Here is a 25,000-nt window from a genome sequence, read left to right on the forward strand (position 1 = left end):
CTTGTGTGAGTGTGTCTATGTCAATATTGTATTGTTATAAATGTGTAACCAAATGACAAATTGCCACTTTTTTGGGGACAAGAAAGATATATTATTATTATTATTATTATTATTATTATTATTATTATTATTATTATTATTATTATTATTATTATTATTATTATTATTATTATTATTATTATATATTATTATTATTATTATTATTATTATTATTATTATTATTATTATTATTATTATTATTGTTGTTGTTGTTGTTATTATTATTATTATTATTATTATTATTATTATTATTATTATTATTATTATTATTATTATTATTATTATTATTATTATTATTATTATTAATATTATTAAAGGAAATAAATAAAATAACATGTTCAATCTTTTATCATCTATATTGTGTGCAAAGAGAGAAGGAGGCAGATTTTGATGTGTGACGCCATTGTTACCTTGAGTTAGAAAACCGACATTTACCATCTGACATATTGTTATTGTTTGTAATCGGATATAGTAGTCATCAAAAAGTTAGCAAACTATCTTCTGGTCAAATATATTAAATATTTCGATCAGGTGCAGTAGAATTATCTCCTAACTTTTAGAACAGAAAAGGCTTAATATGAATATTAACGAATAGTTTTTTTTTAATTAAAAATAATGAGAGTAACACTACCTGGTATCGGTCCTGTGCAAGTACTCACATTCTATTTGTCATATAGAGCAGTAAAGTTAGGTGCCCCAAACGTAAACAAAGGTCGAGAAGCACGTGGCAAACCACATGTTCCTGTCTTGACAGCTCACGTTCCAATGTAAATAATAGAAAAAAATAACCTTTAAAATTTGGCTGTTAGGTGGCAAAAGAAACACATATTCATAAATACTCGATCATGCATCAAATAATGTCTAGATATGGATATTTTATGGAACAAAAGGTAAAATTTTCTAAAATTTATCAAAAGTTACAGTCTATCTATTTTTAGACCAGAGCAAATTATTGCGCTGGTGTGAACAAAACGAGAATTATTCGGAGCCTGATTTTCATAATAATTTAGCCTTATATTATTATTTCTGCAACTGTTAGATTTTATGTAAACATATTTTCAATACTGAAAGTGTATTGCCTACAACTCAAACTACAAAATTGGGAGACCTATATTGTGCGTAAATTATTCCGGTCCCTAACGGAAATCACTAGCAACTTGTTATTGTTTACGTTTGGGGCACCTAACTTTACTGCTCTATTCGTTGACCGGAAGTTAACCCATAACCAACGTACGAAACTTGATGCCGTCTGTTTTCGAAGAAATTTTTACGAAACAATTGATCTTTTTTATAAAATCAAGCCGTTGTTTAATCAATCTCAAAGGTACACAAAAATCATCTTCAGGTCAATTTGTAAACGCCATGCAAGATTTGGTGGTGATTGGTTTGGTGGATCTGGAGCTTTAGTGGAAAAATCGGATTTGCCAAATATATAATAAGATTCTCATCTCGTTCTGTAACATTCTCCGACAACGCTGCCAGAGAATGTACATAACAGAACGAGGTGTGAATTAATAAATGAATACACACACACACACACACACACACACATATATATATATATATATATATATATATATATATATATATATATATATATATATATATATATATATATATACATATATATATATATATATATATATATATATATATATATATATATATATATATATATATATGTGTTGTGTGTGTGTGATATTATATAATATATATATATATATATATATATATATATAATATATGTGTGTGTGTGTGTGTGTGTGTGTGTGTGTGTTTATGTTTGTGAGAGAGAGAGAAGGGGGGGGGGGGGGGGGGGGAACAGAGAGGAATTCTTGGTATAGGTCACGAGGTCAGTTCGATAGAAATCAAGAAGGAGATTTCGACCGACAAGGACATGTAAATAGAGGACAGACAAGAATAATAAGCAATTTAATATATTAATATATTTAATTTATTGACTAAGATAATAAATATAAGAGGGATTTTATTGAGATAGTTGGTTCATAATTTAAATAAAAGAACTATAATAGATATATTAATTTCCAAAGTCTTAATACTTTGTAAGAGAGATGAAAAATAATATAAGATTGGGACTTGGGTATTGGTCTTACCTTACCCTCAACTGAATATTAAGTAATATAACGCAATTTAATATTACTTAATAACAAACAACATACAGTCACAGCAAACTGTTCTGTACACACACAGGTGAATCAGAATCATAGTACGACGACTCGATTATGTAGAATTTTGCATGGATGTCCCTCAGTTGATGAGTTGACCACTCCAAATTCGAAATGTTTTAGGTTGAACTTATTCTTCACTTGCCTTTCTTCAACCGAAGTCAGGGCAAACGTCTAAGGTTACACATAGTTTTGTGTGTTGGTCCATTATACTTCCGGATGGCAATGTTGTGAGCTTCATAGCCAAGCGCATACTATCTATAAAACATTGTATGTGGTCATTGTGAAATCGACTTAAATTGCAAAAATGTCGACGTCTCGCATCAGAAAGATAAAAATGTGTTACTTGACATAAATACCATTGAATATCTGTGGGACTTTATGGAAAGAAAGCTGTAACAAATCCCAGTTAAAAACAAGGAACCTGAACAAAATTCGACAAACTATTCGACAGAATAAATACAATTTAGACTAGATTGATATAACAGCAGAAGCAGCCATCCAGCTAACACCAATGAGGCAAAAAGTTGAAGAGCTGATCGATTCTAACGGTGGACATACAAAATACTGCAGTGCGTCATGCGTGATGATTTCATTTTTGAGCTCGATTTTGCAAGATCGATTTTTAATGACTTGATTTAAATATCTGCGACATTTCAACACTTTACACAAATTCAATAAAGTATACACCAAAACTAGGGCCAGCAGAAATGTGGTTTCTTAGAAGAATGTTAAGAATCTCATGGACAGAGAAGAAAACTAATGAAGAAGTATTAAAGCAAACTGAAACTAAAAGGTTATTAATTCGTACAATAAGAAAAAGACAAATGCAATATTTAGGGCACCTTATCGACATAGATGTATTGAACGTCTTGCTCTTACAGGAAAGATAGAAGGCAAAAAGAGTAAAGGTAGACCAAGAAAAACATATTTGGATAGTTTGAACAGCTGGGTGACAAAGAAAGATAAGAGTAATATTAGTTTTCTGAGGTTATCTGATCAGAGAGATGAATGTCGTACCATGATGACCGATGTCTGGCACAGACTTGGTACTTGAAGAAGAATACACCAAAAAAACTAGTTTTGTCTAGTTTCCAAATATGTATATGGCATTGTCTTTCTTCCAAACAGTATCGAACTATTAGCAGAAACAAACCGTCTAGTATCTTTTGTAAAGACTATATTTTCAATTTGTATCGCTTAAACAATCCCGATTGGAGACAGCATTCCACATTTTGTGTTTAGATTAATAATCAGTTGTTTGTATATATAATCCAACATTTACATTACATATACATTTTCTTGCAGTGTTTAAAGATTTTTTATTTTTTTATATAGAGCAATATCCACAATACGTTCTCAAAGCGCTTTACAAAGAGTCCATGGACAACAGCAACACGTGACAAGTAGAACAAGACATGACGCCTGTTAGGCGATATTACAATTTTTTTCCGTCAGAGACAACATTGTTTATGACCAGGTACTCATTTTACACCTGAGTACGGTGAGCGAATGTTAGTAAAGAGCCTTATTTAGGGCTCGACCTTGCACCGCCTACATCGAGACTCATACTAGGGATCTGCTAGGCCTATACCCTGTATTATACCATAGGACCACATTGCCAGACATATTTCAAATTGTAGATGAATTACTGAATCACCATCCCTGTGTTCTGCCTCCATCTGCTGTCGTCTTTTATCGTCATAATCATCAATGCATTATAAGGAAGTTGATCGAGCAGAAAATGAGTGAAATGAATTGAAACGATTTTGTTAAAGTTTGAAGTCAAGACCGAATTTTTTTGCCGAATTTCTTTTTGTCGTTTCCTCTGTTCCTCGCCTTCTTTTTTTTCCTTTAAAGTAATGGGTGGCGGAGTGGTCTTGCTCTATGACACTCTCCGTCAACCTGCAAAACTGCTATGAGACAAATAGACAATTCCGTAGATGGATTTACTAAAAGATCTACAGTGTGTGAGGCTTTTTAAAAATTATTATTGACACATTTCAGGTTTAAATAACGAGAAGATGTAAGATTTCATCAAACGGTTTCTTGCCACATGTGTAGAATTTGTTCAAGTTTTGATTGATATAAGTTTTACAATGTCTGACCTTTGGTAGCTGAGCTATGACGTCATCGGTAGAAAAGGTAATGTAAATGTTGCTGCTCGGAGCTTTGGAGTTATTCAAATCTGAAATGTGTCAATAAAAACAAACAAAAAAAACACTGTATTATCGTTTGTTTTGTTTTGTTTTTATTATGAAAATCGTATATCTTTCCATTTAAAAATCAATCACGTAATGCAACAACTCTTTGTCACGGGATGTATTTTCAATAAATTATAATTTTCGAACAAACAATACTTAATAAGCCTGGGGTCTTCCCACACAACTATACTCTGTGCTATTTCCATTCCAACCGTTATTGACATAATACCTCGGGACAAAATTGACGTAAGGTCAATTGACGACTGTTATTAACAAGATTGAGTTACAGTTACAGGTCGGTTTATTGCCGAAAATAGAAAAACGCAAAGAGATACAACTTTCTGCATCCAAAAAAATCGAATTCCTTCCTAAATAAAGGAATAAACGAAAGAAAGAGAAAGGGGGGAAAACACTTTATGTACTGCTGTGATGAAACAAGCGCAATTAGAAAGAATTACCCGCTCCTACTGATATATAAAGTAAAGGTAGCAGCAACAAGTGCAATTGAAACATTTTTTTAAAAAAATTATTAATTAATGGCCCGTATTTTTCCCTGGCCGTAAGGCAAGACTCTGTTTACCCATAATGTACACCATCGTGTGATGAATCATTAGTAAATGAGTTTGATCAAAACACGATTGGAGGGAATAGAGCTTTCACGCCACCATTATTTACGGAATGTCCAATATAATAATATAATTCGAATATCCCGTCATAAACCATCGTCCCAAATATAATTGCATAGTCAACTTATAATTTCAGGTTGGCCACCTCTATTAGCAGTAGTACTGCGAATAGTGCTTTCCTCTATCCGCAGTTGTACTGTGAATAATGATTTCCTCTATTCGCAGTAGTAGATAGCGTTCGTATTCGTTATTCTCAGTAGTACTGCGAATAGTAATTATCATTCATTTCAGTTACTTGCAATTACTTGTTTGTTCTGTATTTGCAGTAGTAGCCTACGAGCCTAGAGCTTTATTGTTTAGTGGATTGGGCAAAATATAAATATAAATCTCCCTGATGTTTGAAAATCTATTGTTACACATGAGTAGAACAGCCTTGTACTCGTAAAATAAAGAAAGAAATGAAGAAGAAGAAGAAGAAGAAGAAGAAGAAGAAGAAGAAGAAGAAGAAGAAGAAGAAGAAGAAGAAGAAGAAGAAGAAGAAGAAGAAGAAGAAGAAGAAGAAGAAGAAGAAGGATCTTCTAATAATCATATAGGAGATGCTGGTTTCTTGGCAAAGACAGTAAGAAGTTGTTTCAGATGAGATTATAAAATATCTCCGTCGGCAAAAGTATAATGAGTGTTTACAGAGACGACATTTTACTTTGGTCTACGAGTTTTTACTTATGCTACCAAAAAGTTTTGGATTATGCGACTCGCATACTAGCAAGGATTTACATCCTAATACCGGATTGATTTACATTTTTATACAAAAAGAACCAACTCTACTCCCCCCCCCCCCCCCCCCCCCCCCTCCCCCGCAAAAAAGAGAAAATACTGTAAACATACCATACCCTCGTCAAGAGCCTTACACTGACATTGATAGTCATATAATTCCCATTAATTTTACTTTAAGATTTCCGGTTCAAGACATGCTCACTCTGATCAGATTTTTAACCAATAGAATCCACGCATCTGTGATATTAGTATTACATGGATGAATGCACGAGTTGAATTTTGCCTGAACCACAATCATTATATCTCGGGGAGTGACTGAATGTGGATCATCAGTAAACATGAAATTCGAGTTAGATTAAATATTACAAGAGACTTTATAACGTTCTTCGAAATCTTTCCTGCACTCAATAATAAAATAGTCTTCAACAGCCAGAAAGCTGCGTTACATACAAAATGCAACACGCAACTAGTATTGCTAATTTTGCGTTTTAAATGTCAAATTCCAAAAATATTGACTATTTTAAGCCCTTTGGTATTAAACAATTGAAATAACAGTTTGGAATTTTGGATTTTTTTATCGTTATTTTTCCATTCACTTAGTTTTACCCATTTTATAGAGAATTACGCAGTCGTTTCATGAAATATAAAAATTTCACTTTTACACGGACAAGACGAGGTAATTTTTACTCAAGACTAGACCCTATCTACTCATGGCAGCGGGATAAAAAGATATATTTCCATTTTTTGTGCGCATTTTAGCATAAAAATTGATGCTTGAAAAAAAAATTACCACTTTTCCGGGTCATTTGTTTGTTGTTTTAAAATTACATCTTTGGTTGTTTTTGTTTGGGTTTTTTTTTTTTTGGTTGTTTTTTTTTTTTTTTTTTTTTTTTTTTTTTTTTTTGTTTGTTTTGTTTTTTTGTTTGTTTTTTTTTTTTTGCAAATATGTATCCGATAACCCTGTGTTCAGATTCTGCCGTACTATCTATCAGTATAGATAGAATGCTGATGACGTCACGCAATGACCTACTTTAGTTCCGGATGGCAAAAGAACTTGGCTGGCTTGTAAACATTGATGTGAAACAAGCTCTTGTCCAATTTTTTAAACGTGAAAAAATGCCAAATAACTGCATAATCATCGGATGCACTAGAAGACAGGGTCGAGATGGAGTCAAAATGTTCAGGTTCCCATCCATTAGGAAGACGAAGGACCCAAAAATAATAAATTTAACCCAGCGGAGACAGTACAGCGGTTATGGCAGCGATCAGAAGAAAGGGATTTGGCGATGGCTCAAACTCAAACTCAAATCTAACTTGCAGCCACCGAGTTTGCAATGATCATTTTGTTAAAGGTAAGAATTGATGGATAAATTAAAATCTTAAATATTATATATACGATATGAATTAATTTTAATTATTGTGAACAAAGCAAGTTTACTTCGCTCCAACATCATCATGTAGCCATTGTGGGCCATAGCATGTCACGGAGTTGGCGGCAACCGAACAAGGTCCTTGCCTTAATTTCTGACGTTGCAAGTTTATGATTTAGTAAATATGTGTTTTTTTCTTTTCATGGAAGAGAAATCAAATAAAAAATTTCAAACTCGGTGGTCTAACAAAATCTACGGAGAGATTTTTCACCGATGTGACTTTTCTATGCGAAACTCCGAAGTTGGAGAAATCATCTGACTCATCTCAGACTCAGATGTAATCTGTAGTCTGTAGGCGGTCTAGAAGGAATCATTTTAATTTTTTTGGTCCATACACGGTCCGGATGGATGATCTTTTATTTGTTGTGTTTAGTTATCAGATAGGACCATGAATATTTCATGCATTTCTCGTGCAACTTACTCTAAATCAAAATCAAAACCAAATGCCTCATTACCGATAGTGATAGGGCTACTTTCGTTTTCAAGCTTTATGAGATGAGGAAGTCTTTCACTGTTGTTCTGGTCATTCATTTTAGAATTATAATGTTCCAGTTTATAACTTATGCTTTGTCAAGATTATTTTATTGTGCATTTTTAAAACATGTTCTCCATTTGAAGAAATATTAAAAGTAAGGTTGCGTTTTTCTTAAGTTTTTTTTTTCCGTTCCTCCGTCGGTGGTGTATTGTAAAGTAACACGAACAAACTGCTTTTCTACACCGCTGTTGGACATGTAAATGCTAGTTTGTGACAGAAGTTTAACACGCTGCTTAGTGATTGCCAGTGTCAGTTTATAATGATAGTAATGGTTATTTTTTTACTGACAAAAATAAATATTATTATTATTATTATTATTTTAAATTTTAATCCAAAGAAAGAAACAATTGACCTCTATCAATCCACTAAAATAACTTTTCATAATTTTCATAGTTAGAAATTAATGTTAACTCAAGGTGAGGATTATTAGTTATAATGTTTCGTATAGTCATTAAATTAGGGCCTTCATATGGAATTTTCCCCAAATATGACAATAATAATAATAAAATAATTTCAATTTTAAAAAATTGTCCTTTGGGATCCCGATACTTTCATTGCAGCTATGTGGTATAGTTATCACCGTCATTTTGGAAGGATTAGGGTTCCAGACCCGTTCTGAGCAGTTGAGTCATTGGGAAAGGAACTTTATTCACATTCTCTCACCATACTCAGGCATAAATTGGGTAACTGGCTTTTAACATAGGCCTGTAAATTTGCCGGCATTTCTGGCAATTTCGCTCTGCCGGAACAAAAAATTAATTAAAATACTTTTTCATTTTGTTTAACAGCCTATTGAATTGGTAAAATTCTAAGAAAATATTCTGGGAAATGGGGATTTTTGCTCATGTTATTGAAAAAGCTTCGGCTCGAGGATTTTCAGGCAAGTTTTTCAGGGGGCAGATGCAGGCCTGTTAAACAGCATTGTCTCTTTCCGGAAAAAATGTAATATCGCTTAACAAGCGTCATGTCTCGACCTGCATGTAAAGTCTTGCTGTTGGCTATAAACCCATTGCAAAGCGCTTTGAACAAATTTTCATTTAATGGAAATTGCACTATATAATTGTTCTACCCTTGTTCTAATTTGACAAAGCTTGATGTAAATTTAACGGAAAGCTTAAGGATTGTAAAAAAAAAATAATTAAAAAATTGAGCTTTATATTATAGCGCAATATCCACTAAATGTGCTCAAAGCGCTTTACAAGGGGTCCCTGGTCAACAGCAACATTTAACATGTAGAACGGGACATGACGCCTTTTAGGGGACGCTACAATTTTTCGGACAAAGAAAACGCTGTAAACGACCAGGTATTCATTTTACACCTGAGTACGGTGAGAGCATGTGAATAAAGAGCCTTTTCCAAGGACTCAACTATGCGCCGAGCGCGAGGCTCGAACCCTTGACCTTCCGATCCAAAATCGAGTGTCATACCACTAGACCACATAGCCACACAAGGACCAGGACCAGATTGTAATAGGCAAGAAATGATGTAATATATTTCAACAATCAATTTTTTGCCTTTACAGGAGGGCCAGCATCACTGCTGGATGAAACTGATCCTGATTGGGTTCCAACGTTAAAGCTTGGACATGGGGCAGAGAAAAAAAACAGACCATTATTCATGTCTTAAAGATAGGAACAAACGCAATGACTGCAGGCAGCAACGGCTCTAGTTGAACAATCAACAATTGGAGAAACTAGCTCAATCATTGACCATGTAAATGTAAGTGTATTGATTGTATCTGTTTAAAACAATATTTATGTAGGCATGATATCTCTTCCTACATGTTAATGTTAATGTTTCTGTTGGCTTGGGACATCTTGTAGAGTGCTTTGGGTGGATATTGCATGCGCTATATAAAAGCAGATCTCGCTCTCAGAAAATTTAATAGGTCCAAATCAAGCAATTTTTGGGGGGGGGGGGGGGGGGGGGGGGGTAAAAAGTGAGGTTAGCAACGTTTGTGCCGTTCATTACACTTTAAGGTCATTGCATTGCCAGTTGAAAGGAAGTTGAATCATCATCATCATTGCCTTTTTCACCCTGGGTCAGGGTATAGGCCACAGACAAACAGTTTCCATCCTTCTCTATCCTGAGCCAACTTTTTTATCTCATTCCAGGTCTTACCACTTCTCTGTATATCAGCTTCTTTAATTCTTCTCCATGTTCCTCGTGGCCTTCCCTTGATCTTCTGCCCTGAGGGTTCCAGTCCAATACTTTCTTTGTTATAGTTGAGTCATTCTTTCTAAGCGTGTGTCCAATCCACCTCCATCGTCTTCTTCCTATATCCTCTCCTACTGGTTTCTGCTGTGTTCTTTTCCATACTTCTTCATTTTTTATTCTATCCATCCATTTTATTCTGAGTAGCTTACGCATGCACCTGTTTACAAAAATCTGTACCCTCCTTATACATGCCTGTGATGCGTTCCAAGTTTCACATCCATACAGTAGGACAGACTTCACGTTTGAGTTGAAAAGTCTTAGCTTTAGTTGAAGGGAGATATCTTTAGTTCTCCAAACTCTGTTCAAAGATGTGAATGCAGCCTGTGCCTTTCCTATTCGTGCTTTCACCTCTGCTTCCGTGCCTCCATCCTTGTCAATTATACTTCCGAGATAGCAGAAAGTGTCTATATCTTCGAGTTCCTGATCTTTTACTTTGATCTGCTCCCTTTGACGCGTACCTATCCTCAAGACCTTTGACTTTGCAGGGTGTATTCTTAGACCAATTGATTCCGAGAGGCTGTTTATAATTGTGGTTTTTGTTTGCATCTGGTCCTGGGTGTGGGACAAAAGAGCCAGATCATCTGCAAAATCCAGATCATCCAACTGTGTCCAGGGGGTCCACTGTATCCCATTTCTTCTCCCTTTGGAGGTTTCCTTCATTAGCCAATCAATGGCAAGGATGAACAGGAATGGAGAGAGCAAGCATCCCTGCTTGACACCAGTCTTAATTTCAAAGCTGTCAGTCAGCTGATCTTCATGTACAACCCTGCAACTTGATCCTTCATACATTTCCTTAATGAGGTTTACTATCTTTTCAGGGAGTCCATAATGTGCCAGAATTTTCCACAATGTTGCTCTGTCAATACTGTCGAAAGCCTTCTCGTAATCCAGAAAGTTGACAATAAGAGGAGAGTTCCATTCTATAGACTGTTCCACTATGACTCGCAGAGAGGCAATCTGGTCGGTGGTTGAACGGTTTTTCCGAAAACCTGCCTGTTCGTCCCGCAGTTTAGCATCTGTTGCATTCTTAATTCTCTCTAAAATAATACGGTTGAAAACCTTTCCTGGGATAGAAAGAAGAGTGATGCCTCGATAATTATTACAATTACTGAGGTCCCCTTTCTTTGGAAGCTTGATAAGATGTCCTTCCTTCCAATCCTTTGGGAATATCCCGTCATTCCAGATTCTCTCAAATAGTGGGTGCAGGGCCTCAGCATTTCTTTCCGCATCAACTTTTAGAGCCTCCGGTGGAATCTGGTCTGGTCCAGCAGCTTTCCCCCTTTTCATCTTGTTAATGGCACCCACAATCTCTGCTATCGATGGTGGATCACAGCTAATTGGTAGCTCATTCCTTGCAGGCAAAATTTCTGGCTGGTTGTCTGGTGGTGGTCTGTTCAGAAGGCAGTTGAAATGTTCCCTCCATCGTTCAGATTGAGCCTCTTTTCCAAAAATAGTTTTCCCATCTTTGTCTTTGACTGGTACCTCTGGTTTCCCATATTTTCCAGCAAGTGTCTTGGTAGTTTGATAAAGGATCCTCATGTGTCCTCCAGTCGCTGCTGCTTCTGCTTTCTCTGCAAGTCTGTTCATGAATGCTTCCTTGTCTTTCTTCACAGATCTTTTGACTTCCTTAGCTATGGCTCGATACTGCTCTTGTGCATCCAGTCTTGAAGCCCTTGTTCGGCTTGCATTCACTTGTTCCTTCCTTGTTCTCCTCTTTTCAATAAGGTCCAAGGTGGTTGGACTTATCCATTCTTTATGTTCCGATTTCTTTACCCCCAATACCTCGTGGCAAGTTGTTATGTAAACTTCCTTGATCTTTGCCCAATGTGACTCTACATCTATGTCCTCCTCGAGCTCAGTAAGAGGTTGGAATCTATTACTCAATTGTAGTTTGAATTCCTCATTCTTTTCCCCATCAAGTGCATTCACCTCGAATTTTCTTCTTGTATGTGATCTGGCCCCGTGTTTTCTGAGTCGGAGCTTAAGCTTTGCCAATAGCAGGTGGTGGTCTGATCCAACATCTGCCCCTCTCCGTACTGTCACATCTTCCAATGAACGTCTGAATCTACGAGAGATACAAAAATGATCAATCTGATTCTCTGTCACACCATCTGGTGAGACCCAAGTTGCTTTGTGGATCCTCTTATGGGGGAACACTGATCCTCCAATCACCAAACTGTTGAATGCACAGAAATTTGCAAATCTCTCACCATTATCATTCATTTCTCCCATGCCATGACGTCCCATGATACCTTCATAGCCTACGTTATCCTGTCCCACTTTTGCATTAGCATCTCCCATCAATATGTTGATGTCTTTCCTTGGCAACTTGTCAATGACTTGTTGTAGCAGACCATAAAATGTATCTTTGTCCTCATCTGTTGCATCATTTGTTGGGGCATAGATCTGTACAATGTTCATGCTGATCTTCTTACTCCGTGTTGTAAAGGACGCCATGATGATCCTTTCTCCGCATTGTTCCCATCCTCTCAGTGACTTCTGGGCAAACTTGCTTAGAATTATTCCTACTCCCTGTGTATGAATCCCGTCCCCTCTCCCTGAATATAAAATCTTCTCCCCAGACTTGAGGTGTTTCTGTCCGGATTGTATCCAGTGGGTTTCGCTTACTCCAAGTATATGCAGCCTGTATCTTCTCATCTCAGTCACAACTTGAGAGCTTTTTCCTGCTTCATACATGGTGCGAACGTTCCACGACGCAATTCGAAGCTGCTTGTTTGGCGAAGATGTCATCGGGTCAGCAGAGTCCTTTCGGCTTTGTCTGTTGTCCTTCATAAATTCTGTAATTCCAGAAACTCTTCGGTCGCCCAAGCTAAAAAAAGGATTTGGTTTGTCTGTCTGTGTTTCTGTAACGGTTTGAGTTTAACGGAAAGGGGTGTTAACCCTTTGCCAACCCCCAACCTGGAGGACCAGGTGACTCAAAGATGGGGGAATCACACACCATTAGTCGCCTTTTACGACACGCTGGCTTGGCGTTGGGCTATTCTTGACCCTCTCAGTTGAGGGACCCCGGACACCACACGGGGAAAGTTGAATAGAGAGTGAAAAGATTGTAGATCTATGCACATAACAATAGACAAAGGACACAAAATCATATTTCATATTGCAAAGTTAAGACACAAATCTATGACTATGAGGAAAGTAATAAGACAAAGGGGAATAGAGCACATATAAAGTGACTTCATTTGCTCATAAGGTATGTAAGGAATGCCTGTCCGGTGAGCCAGTAATGAAGTCAAAGTTTGTCCAAATTGTTGGTGCAAGAACTGACATCAAGAGAAGTTTTTTTTCAAATAACCAGACTGTACAAAAGCTTACATGGTTGAGTTTTAAGACTTTTAACTTCAGAGATAATAAATAACTGAACAAAAAACATCACTTCATTTGAATCAAAAGCTTTGTCTTTATTATGTTGATTAATTTTGTTTTATTTAATGAATGGGCAATGACAATTAATAAAAGAGGAAGATCCATTAAATTTGAGGACAATGAAATTAATACTATTGTGAGCATGTCCTTCTATGCTATGGATAGGTTGCCTTTTAGGATAGTTCATACACAATTAGAAAATTCTGAAGGTTTTTTGTCTTTGACTATAGCGTAACAAATTTTAAAAATGTAGATTCTCTTTATTCACCTCTAGGGAAAATTTGTCTTTGGAGTCTATTCTAAAGGGAGACTGAAATAACCCAGGCATTGCCGCAACACAGCGCCACAAACTGAGCTAGGGCTGAGGTGACTTGCTCAAGGCCACACAACGTAGTGACAAAGTGTTCTTATGATGAGATAGATAGAATTAAATGAGTTCACCCATATTGATTTATTCCTCAATTATTAAGATCTGGGAGGAAATGTTTTATTAACCTTAAATTTAAATTATGCCGCTTAAGCTAAACGAATATATTAATATTATAGTCTACATGTTATTTTTACAAGCCAATTGTCATTTCATTGTGGTAAAAGGCAATCTGCACAAATCAGCAGAATGACCAATCAAACGTTTTTTTACAGAAGCATGTATTCCCTATGTATGTACAAAATACACACGCTGGCAACAAATTAAATTTAAAAAATAATAAATTATATGGCATAAAAGAAAAAACAAACATTCCCAGAAATGTAAAATATTATGGGCTAAGTTTGTCCATTTTTATTGGTTATAGCTAGCAGTATCTACAAGAAGTTGATGGTTAGGTGCAGCGCTTGTAACACTCAATGGAATTTCCCGTGTAGAGAAAACATATGTGTGTTTTTTGTATACTGGTGTAGGAAATACAGTTCTTATTTTTGTTTCTTTTTTTGGCGAAGGCCAATAATTGCCCGAACATTACAGTACAGCAGATTTTCTGAGCATACATAGTTTGATTCCACAGGTGATAGAATTACATTTAGTTTTTAAAATATTTGCGTGTTACTTGTAGAGTTTGTAAATAAATAGTTTTAGAATTTTTAGGTTTGCCAGTAATTTTGTGCTCGATGATAAATATTTAACATTTGCTGTACGGAGCAATGGTGATCCACAACTCTATTTTTTTAAAAGAATAGATTTCCACATAAATATGCCAAACCATTTTGGAACTCATCATAAGGTTCAGGCACTATTGGCATTTGAAATTGAAGTCAAAGAAAAACTTTTTAAAAAATTATTTTGACCTGTAAAATGAATGACTTGCGTATTTGAGGAAATGGGGCTTAAGTTTTCTTTGTTTTCAAACATATTAAAATTAAAATTCCCAGTGACACGATAGACGCCAGAGGTGGTAGTTCAATAATGTACTATTTGCTCTATATATTAACTTAATCTTGGTATTTCTTTTACAGGATTGTGAAGACAGACATTTCAGGTTCCCATCTTGATGCTGAGCAGAAAGCACTTGTCGACACACAGAGTCCACTATAACCCAATTTTTGGGAATGGCGAACCTGAAACGAAAAGAAAGCAGTCAGACTTTTTATTCATTCTTTTCCAATAATGCTTGATTTTATATACCTTTGTAATCCTTTTCATTCTTTTCATTAGACTAATACATCTGTTAAATTTTTACTTTTGCCCGAAATGTTTGTGAAAAAATTGTACTAGTTGGAGTATAACTACTAGTAGTAGTAGTATTACTTCTGTTACCATTATTATATGTTCTGCAATAACATTCAAAACCTAATAATATTTTTGAATTGGCAAATAAATAGAAATCCATTGTATATTTATGAAGTTGGAGCACAATAAAGAAAATAAAGTACTGTAATGACTTTTTTAAAAATTTGTTTTATCCGTTGCTTTTGCAATTTGATGGTGAATGCTTGACTGAGTTCTCATTTTTCTACCCTGGGTGTGGGGTCATTGACCTTCCATTGTGGGCAAGGTCATTATTGCTTTCTTCACCCCCCTATGTCTGTATTCCTTTTTCAGGTAGCTTTCTATCTTTGTTTTGGAATAAGATTACATGCTTTTATCCCCTGTCCTTAGATGAGAGGGTGACAAATGGATGTAAATTTATTTTGTAAATTTATAATTAACATTTTATAAACAATAGACTGGGTGGGGTCTTTGACTTCCCATGGTGGCAAGAGGTCATGCTATGTCCTCTATCCCTTATATTGTTTTCCAAGTTTCTTTATGTCCTTGTCTTGGAATGAGATTACTTGGTTTTGTCCTTTCGACTGCCGGAGTCATTGGCTGAGAAATGAATATTGTTGGTTTTGGGAAAAAAAATTTCTTTGTCTTGTAAATCAGTTCGCGTAAATTTTTTTATTATATTATATATATGTGTGTATATATAATATGGGGGGCGAAGTGGCCGAGTGGTTAAGGCATTGCACTGTGATCCGGATGACCCAGGTTCGAGCCCCGCTTCAGGCACTTTCGTTTTTTTTTCCTTGAGCAAGATTATTAACCCCCAATTTGCTCACTTGGACAACATGGGTGATTCCCGTTGACATCAGACATCTTGTTTGATGAGTTATCTATATTCCTTCGTGGAATGCCTAGGCGACGATATCTTATGATATCGCGGCGCAAAAGGCATAACGTAACTTAATATAATATAATTAAAAAATAATACGCGAACGTTTGAGTGTATTCCTCTTAGGGGGGACCTGTGCTTGTGTCAGGATGAGACTTTTGGGTGTTATCAGACTTAGTACACTGATAGCATTCTCTTGGAATCTACATTTGTTCCTCTTTGTCTTACTTTTCTTGTGTGCTTTTAATTGTAAATCTGGAAATTTTTACAATCCCATTTTATTCCTTTTTACTGGTGCTGAAATGCGTCGCAAATGCAGTAAAACCCTTAAATCAAACATAAACATTTGAGTGTATTCCGTCTCTGGATTGAACTGTTAGGCGATCTCAAAACTAAGCACATTAATAATTTTGATCTACTTCTGCTCCGTATTTGATCCAAGCCCATTTTTCTTACTACGTATTTCGCAACAGCTTTTAATTGTGCTGAAAATGACCTAATAGTGTCGCAAGCACCGAAAGTAGTCCATCAGAACCATTAGGTCTATAGAGCCAGATTTCATCCCAGTTTCTATAGTGTGAAAATAATAACTTGTTACCCTTCGAATAGGGCGCTTTTCTATTGCCAAATTACTGCTGGGTGTACAAAAAAAAAGAAAGGGGAGGGGGTGGGGTCTTAACTTCATCTAGGATATATCTCGGTCTCTATGATTGTGAAATGGGTGCTCTACCAACTGAGTTAACGGGACTGCCATGAGTCGCATAACCATTTAAACGTTTATGTCCGAACACACTGACTGAGCAAATGTGAGTAAAGAGGCTTTTCCAAGGACTCGACTGAGTCTCCCATAGTAGAACTTGAACCTATTAAAGAAGTTTCTTATTTCTTTTTTTTTTTTAAGTTATTCATATTCTAGTTCAAGAAAATTCATTGTAATGAATATAGCCATATGTTAAAAACCTCTATATCTTATTATCAATCCTGCATGGAGTAATATAAATAAATGTAGAAATCAAAATAATAATATGTAATAACAGTAATAATAATCATAGAAGTGAGATGAAAACGGGGGGGGGGGGGGGGGGGGGGGGGGTTACCTTAGCAACTAGTACCACTTTCCCACAGCTAGGAGGCTTAACCCATTTTACATCCGTCACCCATCCATTGTAGGCCTGATTTTAAGTAGTCAGTCCCTTGTAAGCCTGAAAAAAAAATATGGCAATGGTGGTAATATTATTAATTGAAACTCGAGGATAAAAACTGTTGTTATCACATTTAGTTAACAACAGTGAATTAAATTTGCTGTGAAATGTGGAGTACTCATCTGCAAGGTTATTAGAATTATTCAGAGAGACACAATTCCATAACTCAACATCAGCCGTGGGGCTAAAAATTATATAGTTTGGGGATTGAGTAAAATATCGAATAAAAAAGTAGTCATTCAATGGAGCCGAAGTTTAACCTGGTTTGAAAAGCGCGAAACGGGCCATAGCAATTGCTACCCTTTAGATAGGACTCTAGTCTATGTCAAAGTACTTTCCGCTAGATCTAACAGACTCAGCTACCCAATCACTGCTGGATTGATAAGGGGAGTGGGATGAGAAAAATAAATTCACTCGGGATCAAGCTCAGTCCCTTGGAATGGGGTGGGGCTTTTAAAACAGTCTTATGGGCATGGTGTTTTGTTACTGTATTATATCAGTTTAGATTTGGACTCGGGATCACATTGATTTCATAGTCATCGCCTGCCCTGGTGTTTTTAATTTAAATTATTATTTATAATCTTTGGTGAATTCGGAGGAATTCATCACCTTAAAGGCAAAATAGTTGAAATTTGAATGTAACCACACAGACTCATTGATCCACTACTTAGACTGACTTAGACTAAACTTACTAAGACTCGAAGACTAAGATTAAGACTAAGACACTAAGATGATCACGACTCGTGAAGCAGGTCATATCATATTAATATTTCCGTGTCAGGTTCGACATATCTGTCTTCTGTGATTTTTTGAGAATAAATCTTACAATTAGCCGTAGATGGTGTAACATAGTATAGGTATAGCATAGGGAAACGATTAAATAATACAGACTTACCGTGAAATGTGTAGACCGTGTAGACAGAAACTTGTGGTCGTGACGAGGTTGTTCGCTACATCAAACGATGAGACTGGCTGTAGTTCCTAAAGATTATGGCACCAGTCGTGTTCACAAATGGCATAGGGGTCTACATCATTAACGGGAAATTTTTAAAAAATATATTTATGTCTAGAACCAGAAAAATACGGAAGATTATCGACAGAAACTAATATTTTACTATTCTACGCCATTGTCTTCCATTGCTTTCTGCCACCCGGAAGTAAACTTCCACTCCGATCAGCTGTTTAACCGCATACTATCTATAGATACCAAGATCTCCAAGTTCATTGAGTGTTATAAGCCACTGCTGTTACCAGATGTATACCCAAAGTAATTGAGACAAGGCTTTGTAACAATAATAATAATAATAATAATAGTAATAATAATAATAATAATAATAATAATAATAATAATAATAATAATAATAATAATAATAATAATAATAATAACAATAATGATAACAATAGTAATAATAACTTTCCACTTAACGGTGCTGATAATAATGTCATGCAATATTACTTTACAAGAAAGTGCCATTTATTATTCAAATACTAAAACCATTGGTGAGGATTTTGTCATATTATATTCAAATATAGATAGTCTTTTATACAAATGAAACGAATAAATGTATTGATTCAAAGAGATAGACCTTATAAATAATATACTTCACAGAGATTTTAGAAAACCATTATAAGGATATTGCTATTGAACTGGAATATGCCAACCTGGATACATTTTATTCACAAATAAAAAAATATTGAGACGTGTAGGTATTTATACTTTGGACAAACTTGACCTCCAATCGGTTGAGTTTAAGAATAATAACATTGTAAATGAAATTGTGTGGTGTGATTTGAATTACAATAACTATCGAATATTGATTGGAAATGTAGAATAGAAATTTGAGTTTTGATAAAGCTAAATTTATTCTGACATTTTTCGGTCTCTTTCTTATGAATATTATGATCTTATGATTATTGTTGGTGATTTTAATTTCCTTCAAATGAATTGGAATAGAACATGCAATATATACCCAATATATACTTTCAAGTAGCAATTAGAGATGCTTTACTTTCACATTTAATCAGTGAACCTACCCGACACAAGGGAAATTAAAATAGTAATGTTCTTGTTTTCTTACTTTGCAATGATGAACATTTTGTAAAGAACAGTGAATATCTTGCGCCTTTGAATAAAAGCGACCATGATGGCATTCGTATTACATTAGATCGATCATAAAATTTAAAAAACAACAATTCATGTAAAAATTATATGCCATAATATTTACCATAACGCGAATTATACTGAGTGTAAAAATAAATTAGGTGATATTGATTGGAATAATGTATGAGATTAATGTTGAAGATGCATGGCTGTTTCTTAAAGATAAACCCAAGACATTGGAATCTAAATAGGTCCCATTAAAACATTCGAAAAACAAACCACTGTGGATGAATAAAAATGTTAAACGTATGTTAACAAAAAGAATACGCTTTTCCAATAATATGTTAAGGTTAAATCAACGGAAAACTATAAAAACTAAGTGTGCATTAGAAATGCAACTAAGAGTTATAGTAGGAAAGCAATTAAACATTTGGAAAAAAACGCTATTAAAGACACGAAAACAAAAATAAATCGAAGCCTTTCTGGAAAGACATTAGCACCAAATTAAAACAAATATAAGAAATCTTAGAAAATCTAACGGTGATATCACTTTTGGTGATAATGAAAAGGCACAGACGTTAAATACTTTTTTTCGAGTGTTTTTGTTGATGAGTATATTTCTCTGATTTACCATCAATGTGTGACAGAAATAATGAAATTATTCTGACAGATATTGAAATAACAGCTGACAATGTTTTAACTAAATTATTAAATCTGAATACACCTAAAAGCCCTGATAATCTTCAGCCTTATTTTTGGAAGGCTGTAGCTACTGAGCTATGTCTTCCACTTTCGATTTTGTACAATATAAATCTATCCGCATGAAAATTCCAAATGACTGGAAACTAGCAAATGTCACGGCTAATCATAAAAATGTTATCAATAAAACTACAAAAATCTTTGGACTCATATCAAGACATTCTGTGTACATGGATACGGAAATGTTCGTAACTTTATATAAGTCAGTCATTAGACATCTCTTAGAATATACAAATTGCATATGGAATCCTTTATTTAAAAGGCAGTCAGTACTTTCAGGAAATGTCCAAAGACGCGCTACATGATTGCTTACTGAAATAAATACTGCCGGGAAAGATTAATGGCTTTGAAACGTCCCACTTTAAAGTATAGAAGAAAACGAAGGGACCTGATCAAGCTGTATAAACTAGTCCGTGGTATAGATAATATTGATTACAAAGATTTTATTACTTATTCAAGCATAACGTTCAATCGAGGTGATGATTTTAAAATATTTACAATATGCAATACATCCATTCGCCAACATTCATTTATTTCAAGAACAGTCTAAATTACAATACAAAAATGCGTGAAATGCTTTCAAAAATGCCATAGATAGGGAACTGTACTCTTTGAAATGTGATTTTGATTGACTTGACTTACTTGACTTAGATGCCTTTCGCATCTCGACCGAAAGATCGGGTCGCCTTGGCTGTTTCCAGTATTTAGTGTGTGAGGTGTCTCCAATATTGCCGGTCCTCTGCTAGGGTTCTCAGATTTTCAAGGTCCCCTGCCGTTATGAGACTAATGCTTTGTCCAAGTGTTGTGAGGTTTTTGTTTAGGATCACAGGGAGTGTTGTGATCGGTCTTCCTCTGAAAAGGTTCCCGTGTTTTTGGAAGTATCCCGACATGGCTTGGTTAGCTGGTATGTTTTTGTCCCTGCGTAGTATGTGACCGAAAAGTTGCCATCGTTGTTGTAAAATGTCAAGGGAGATTGGTCTTTCTTTTGTGATCTTATAGAGTGATTCATTTGAGATCTTTTTTGGGTATTTGATGTCCAGTACCCTTCTTAGCTGTGTGCGATGGAAGGCATCCAGATGTTCTTCTTCGGATTTTGTCAACGCCCAAGTGCCGCAGTTATACAGAAGTACCGGTTTTACAAGAGCATGGTACAGTTTCAGTTTGGTTTTTCTCTTTATTTTGTCACCTCTAATCCATACATTGGTGAGTTTACTGAGTGCGGCGTTTGATAGCTGTTTTCTTCTGTGTACATCCTCGGTGTCTCCAATTAGTGAGCCGACTTTCTTTGTTCTTTTCCATTCCTCTTTGTTCCTCGATATTGTTGTAAATTCGGTTTTATTGGCATTGACTTGGAGGTTATATTTCATGAGGGTATTTTGTATGATGTCAATATTTGCTGGTGTTGATCCAATAAAATCGACATCATCTGCATAGGCGATTTCTCTAGGGATTGCATTCTCAATATGAGTCGTTGGTTTTGGAATGACTTTTCGAACTTCTTTCAGAGCGTGTTCTAAGTATATTGTGAACAGAATCGGGCTCAGACTATCTCCTTGGGGGGTCCCGATGTTACTTTCGAACTGCGTCTGTTTTGTGGCCCCTTATATCCTTGGTTGTATCTTTGTGTTGCTGAGGAGAAATCGGATTATTCGGAGCTCGTCTTCGTCTACTATTTCTGTTAATATCTCCAAACGTTTTCCTTTGTCGATCGTATCAAAGGCTGCGGACATATCGATTCCGGTTATTGTTATGGATATGTTTTCTTTGAGTGCCTTTGCTGCCAATCATTTATGTGTCCATACAACGTCCGATGTGCTTCGGTCTTGGCGAAACCCGCTTTGGCTATGTGATAGATATTGTTCTATTTTCGGTCTAATTCTGTTGAGGACAATAGTTGACAGTGTTTTCTTATGGTATTCAGTAATGTTATTGGGCGCAGGTTGTTTACGGGTCCTTTCGTTTTTCCTGGTTTTTGTATTGTAATTAGGACACCGCTGTTTATGTCCCAGTCTTTGTGTGTTGAGAATGTTTTGTTCATTATGTTTGCAACGCTCATATCCAGGGAGAGGGTACCGCATTTCAGCAATTCAGCGGGAATTTCATCTTTGCCTGGGGATCTGTTATTGTTTAGGCACTTTCTGCTATTTCTAACTTCAGTTGTTGTGATGCGGTTGTTTAGGTCTCTAGGGTTTCCTGAGAAGGGCGATATTTGTGAGACTTGTTTGTGAAATTTCTGCTGGAAGTTGTCAGTTACAATGTCAAGGATATCGTTGGGATTTGTTGTCTGTTTGCCAAATTTATCCTGTAGTTTTGGGTTCTCGAATGGTTTTCGGTTCAGAGATTTCGTCGCTTTGAACATAGACGATTTTGATTGCTAAAGATAATTTGTTATGGTGGTTAATATGTATGTGTCATAATGATTAATGAAATCTTTTCTGCAATCATGTCTCTTTCTCATTCAACATTATGCTTCCGATTCATGTTTGTTGACATGTCGATTAGATATATCTTTACAGGGTGTTTAAAGGCCAACTGGTCTATTTAACCCTTAATTGTTATATAAAATAATAATAATAATAATAATAATAATAATAATAATAATAATAATAATAATAATAATAATAATAATAATAATAATACACTTTTAAAACGCTCAATGCCGAAACCGCAAAGCGCTTTAAATAATACTCGACGAGCCGTAACATTCTCATACCATTCCGTGCATACTCACACGCATACATCAGTCGCACACACTTATAAATACTTAACTAGAAATAATTAAATCATCGACTAGAAAACATAATATGTGAAAGTATGACTGATCGAGACGTTGGAGAATGTCAAACCATTGAAAAGAGATATGGTTGAGGTAAGGGTAGAGTAGAGAGAGAGAGAGAGAGAGAGAGAGAGAGAGAGAGAGAGAGAGAGAGAGAGAGAGAGAGAGAGAGAGAGAGAGAGAGAGAGAGAGAAAGAGAGATGGATTACTTATTCAATAGCATCGTTTTCTTATATATCCCATTTGATTTAGAAAACGTTCATTCCGTAGATTTTCTGTGCAAATTTTATGCTATCAATTTTGACAATATTGACAATTTTATTGATGTGATATATTCATTGGATATCCATATGAAATATATCCATTGGATCCATCACGGATTCTTACGAGACAATCTTGTGAGGCTTGTGGTCTTGAGGTATAACACTCACTGATCTGTAGGTCTCTGGTTCGAGTCTCACTGTAAGTGGAGACAAGTTGATTTCTTTGACAGAGCTTTTTACTCCCATTATCCCCACCTACCCAGTCCACAACGTCACTGAACATGTCGGGCAACACAATGCGGTTAAAAGCAAAACATTAATTTTACAACACTGAAGAGGAGATGTGTGTGTGTGGGGGGGGGGGGGGGGGGGGGGGGGGGTGACAGTACCATCCCCCCCCCCCCCTTAATGCCTCAACTTTGCATCGCTCCCAACGGGACTGGAACCTTAGACACAAGCCGAAACTCATACCACTATATCACGAAGCCACACGTCAACAATAAAAAATACATTAAATTTCTTCTCTTTCAATATTTCTCTCATTTTAAAGCAAAGTAAATTCAGATCAGTTCGGGGTTCTTCAGATCAGTTCTTTTTCATTTGTTTTATCTGTTTGATCGAATGATTGATCTGTAAGATAATGAAATAATAATGATCTTGTGTCAAATAAAATTGACTTGATTCCCCCTAATAGTCCTACTAATCATAATTTGGTTACATATAAGTCACTGTAGGGTGTTTTTATAGTGATACTAAGCTGCTGGAAGTTGTGGACTGTAAAAAGTAATAAACAAATTGAATTTAACAGGTTCAAAAAAGAACAAAATACCAAACACGGAACGTTTCTGGCTCAAAACCCTTCTTCCGCCAACAACAACAACAACAACAACAACAACAACAACAAAAAAGAAAAAGTCCAATCTTGTCGTCAATCTGTTTTTTAGTGATATATTTATGCTTTAAATTTTTTTTTTTTTTGTGTTGCTCGCTTAAGAAGGGTTTTGAGCCTGAAACGTTCCGTGTTTGATAAGTTGTTCTTTTTTTAAAGCTGTTATATTTATTTTTATTGATTACTTTTCAATGGTGTTTTTATGTACAAAGGATTTCCAACTTGAGTTCTATCAGAACTACTGATTGGGGGGGGGGGGGGGGGGGGGGGAGGGGGGGGGTTGGGGGAGAGGAATTATTAGAACGAACACAAAACCAAGTGAGCATTGAAATCAATGGAAGTACCCTGTAGAAATATTCAGTTTTATATCTTTTTGTTTTATACGTCAATACATCCGTGGATATAATAGAGACCATTTTTTTTTAAAACGGTTAGCCCGTCTCTTCAACTTTCCATCCATTATAATGATTGAGCGATTCTGTTTATTTTCTTGTCTTCACAAAAGACGCATTACAATATTATAAATATACAATATTTCAATTTTAGCGTAATATTATTTATTTAATTTCCTTCAGCTACCGCTACAAGGAACGTTAAAAAAAAGTAATGGCATTACCAAATAAATTGTATGATGTTGACGTCACCCAGCTCTTTATCATTGTATTTAGATCGCCAGAGATATAATTTATTTCACTAGATTCTCTCCAATGAAATGAACAATGCAAAATATTGTCGTCACCCAGGTATTTCTCAATATATTTAGACCGCCGAATTGATTTCACCAGATTCTCCCCGATGAAATGAATAATTTTGACGTCACTCAGGTCGTTATTGTATTCAAACTGCCAGAGTAATTTGATAAAAAAAAGTTTTATAATCGTGAAGTCTGTAATGTGGTATTTAAGTTGAGATTTAATTTTAAAATTTAAGAAAACGTATGTAATAATCTCCACACCACACGAGCGGTTTACAAAAGTTATCAACTCCTGCACTCACAGAATGGTCCAATTAATTAGAATT

General features: G+C 35.5%; 1 protein-coding gene and 1 long non-coding RNA gene across 13 annotated transcripts in view; both read left to right on the forward strand.

Moving 5' to 3' along the window:
* LOC144965542 (rhodopsin-like) overlaps window positions 1-25,000 on the forward strand; it is a 172,580-nt gene that overhangs the window by 141,374 nt on the left and 6,206 nt on the right. The gene's annotated exons all lie outside the window — the stretch shown is intronic.
* Window positions 6,861-15,288, forward strand: LOC144965541 (uncharacterized). Of its 7 annotated transcripts, none has more exons than XR_013644050.1 (3): window positions 6,861-7,181; window positions 9,318-9,514; window positions 14,852-15,288. It is a non-coding gene; the product is annotated as an uncharacterized LOC144965541 (long non-coding RNA). The 7 variants fall into 7 exon arrangements; XR_013644055.1 differs by lacking the exon at window positions 6,861-7,181 and adding an exon at window positions 7,248-7,377; XR_013644056.1 differs by lacking the exon at window positions 6,861-7,181 and adding an exon at window positions 7,248-7,337.

This window comes from Berghia stephanieae, chromosome 2, assembly GCF_034508935.2.
Source record: "Berghia stephanieae isolate SIO BIC M18660-M18661 chromosome 2, UCSD_Bste_1.3, whole genome shotgun sequence".
Lineage (NCBI taxonomy): Eukaryota > Metazoa > Mollusca > Gastropoda > Nudibranchia > Aeolidiidae > Berghia > Berghia stephanieae.